Raw genomic sequence first — 3,260 nt, 5'->3', positions numbered from 1 at the left:
GGAGCGTAGGCGGTGAAATGAAGATGGGTATAGCAGAGAGCCAATGGAAAGCCGCGTGTGAGTGACGTAACACTGAATGAAGAGCAGGAGAAGCACGCAGCCAATGGAGATGCTCGAGAGTGGGCGGGGAGGGAGGCGGGATGATCGCGGAATCAATGGGGCAGCCAGAGTGTTGGGGGGTGCGACCCAGGAGGCAAAGAGCAGAGCAGGACCGCGAAAGGGGAAGTCTGGGCGGGAGAGTGTAGGCAGCAGCGAAAGTGGAATGACTGCAGGCGAAGGCTCAGTAAGAAGCGAACCCAAAGGTCTGAAAAGTGGGAGATCCCACTTTTGCGTAGGCTGTGGGACGTAAACGAGAGACAGGGAACAGCCAATCGGGAGCCATGTGCAGGTGACGTAATCTAGATGACGATAACGCCTTCAACCAGCCAATGGAGAGTTTTGTGGGCATGCACTAGGGCTTCGAGGGATGGTGCCAAGGCCGAACTAGCCAATACAGAGACTAAAAGGGGACCAAGAGGCGGTGTGTGAGCGGCTGGGGGGGCGGGACCACAGGGAGCAGAGCCAATGGGGATGGGGATGAAGGCAGGCGCGAGGATGAGAAATGGCAGATAGCCAATAGGGGAGCCAGGGTGAAGTCTGTGAGCCCTCCAAGGGCAGTGTTACTATGCAATAACCAATGCCAAGGCTGGACAGTGTACTGGAGGGCTTGGAGGCAAGACGGGAAGAGCAGAGCCAACGGGGGCGGTGTAGGTGATGTGAAGGAAGGAGCGAGTAGCCAATAAGAAGGCTAGAGAGGAGAACGGTGTGCAGGCAGAGCCTGGGTTATTGCGTAGTTGAGAGCAGAACTATAGAATGTAGGCAACCAATAGGAAGCATATACTTCTGGGGGATGGATTTGCCTTCTCCCTTAACTTCCGTGACTCCCCTTTGCTCTTTGAATGCTAGAATCCCTTACGGCCTAGACTGCACCCTAATGTGAGACCAAAGAATGCCAAAAGGCTCTCCTTTCGCAGATACTGCGTATCCCCTATCCACCTCCCGTCCCCCAACGGCCACTAGCCCAGAATGCCTCTGCTTGTTCCTTAATGTCTCGCATTGATCCTAGGCGTTCTCCAAGACTTGACACTATTGTTGAATGAATGAATGAATGGCCATACGGGAAACGGATCTTTGCAAAGGGTTAGCTTTTTCTAACTTCAGCTCAGCAAACACTGAGCCTCGCTGTGTACAGCCAGTAGTTGATTGGGTATATTGATAGATACTGGCTAATGTAACCAAAAATCAAAGCCCTGCCTTTCATGCCCAGTTTGACACCCCATGCCCTACAGTGGCATCACTTTTCTTTCTCTCTGCATGTCTGTCATTGTTCCATCTCCAAGAGTGCCTTTTCTTCTGCTTCCTTAATCTAGTTAATTCCTTTCGCACTACCTGTAAGGTCTCACCTGTGGAACAGAACTGTAGCTTCTGTCAACTGAATATGTCTATGAATACTTTCGCCCTCTGTTCTGGAGAAATTTTACTGAACACCTACCATATGCCAGGTTCTATGCATGGCATTGTCTCAGTCTAACCCCCACAGCATCCCTAGGAGGGAGCCATCTCCTCCCCTACAACCTCTCTCCTGTTTAGGTCTCAATGTCCAGAATGAGTCAGAAAATAATATGTTCTCCTATAACAAACAAACAAACATGAATGTGGTGCTGCCACCTGCCTCGAAAGCTCAAGATCCTGAGTTCAATCCCCGGTACAAAAAAAAAAAAAAATCATGAATGAATGGGGGCTTAAGCAAGATAGAACTTTTTCTTCCCCCTAATCTAAAAGCTTAAACTGGCAAGTAGTCCAAAGCCCACCCAGCTTGGGTGTCACTGTGTCCTGGCGTAGCCCCAAGACTCTCATTCTTCATCAAATCCGTGTGGTCTCTATTCAAACCATTTCCCAAATTCACCCTCTTACTACCATCTCCACTCCCAGCACTGTCATCAGTCCCTTGGACTATTGAAGTAGCCTCCTCCCTGGTCCCCTGCGTCTTTCCTCACACCCCACACTCCTTCTACCTTTGCCAGTCAAGGGATTCTGTTAAATTCTGAGACTATTCTCATCTCTCTGATTAAACCTCAAACATCTTCCTCCTCACTCAGAGCAAAAGCCAACGTCCTTATGTGGCCCACAGAGTCCTGCATAGTCTAATCCCATTTGGCCCCTCTGACCTCACCTCCTACCCATCTTCCTCTCACTTCACTCTAACCACATCAGCCTTCTTATGGACCTTGAACAAGTCAGACACAGTCTCACCTTAAGGTCTTTGCACTGGCTGTTTTCTCTGAAATTCCACAAATATCTACATAGCTCCTTCTCTTGCTTCTTTCAAGTCTGTTAAAGGCCTCCTTCTCTGAGGACTTTCTCTGACCTGTTTAATCCTGCCCACTCTCCCTCAAGTCCCAGCACACCCAGTCCCCTAACCCAGAATCTTATCGGAGAGGATCACGTCCAGTATAGAAATGAGGGAGTAACCTCAGCTTCTTTCTGCCCACCTGGCCCCCAGCCCTCATTCTACAAAGATCTAGCAGCAGTAGCATCACCATTCTCACACCCCAGGCCCCAGTAAAGTGGCCTCCTGGGACCCTTTGGGCCACTACTCTTACATTTTCTCCCACTTTTCTGACCAGTCTATCCCATAGGCCAAGTGACAGTAAGGGAGAGATGGTCAAGGGAAAATATAAGGAGAATGCAGGACCTTGGACCATGAGAGAGAAAACCAGCCCCTTCTCCCAGCAGGAGACAGGTGCTAGGCCATGGATCAGGGCCTCAGCTTCTAGATGGCCAGGTTTATAATTACAGAGGTAGTGTAGGGAATGTTCCGACTTAGGTTCGCAGGGAACAAGACGTCATTAACCTTGGGGACATCCCTACAGCCAGTGCCCTGGACTCCTTCCTGACAAGCATGTTCTACACCCCCTCCCTTGCTCCCTCCCACAAGTAACAAAATCTGTTAAGGACCTGCAGTACATAGGGTCGCTGCAGACCTCCAGGCTGAGGGGCCTTCATCCCGCCTTGGTGCCTCCCCCACCACCTAAAACACACAGGCTATGTTTGGATCTTAGACGTGTCCCACCAACTCAGAAGCCCCAACCAGTGAAAGTTCTGTTTTCAACTAATGGTAGGGAGGGTTGGGCTTTTTTAAAAAATTGTTGTTGTTGGCTGATTTTTAAGGTCTTTTTTATTTCTCTCTCTTTCTTCCCCCTCCCCCTCTCTCCTCCCCC

Source organism: Fukomys damarensis, unplaced genomic scaffold, assembly GCF_012274545.1.
Source record: "Fukomys damarensis isolate Sample0158 unplaced genomic scaffold, DMR_v1.0_HiC HiC_scaffold_39, whole genome shotgun sequence".
NCBI lineage: Eukaryota > Metazoa > Chordata > Mammalia > Rodentia > Bathyergidae > Fukomys > Fukomys damarensis.
The sequence above is the reverse complement of the archived record's forward strand: the minus strand, read 5'-3'. Positions refer to the sequence as shown.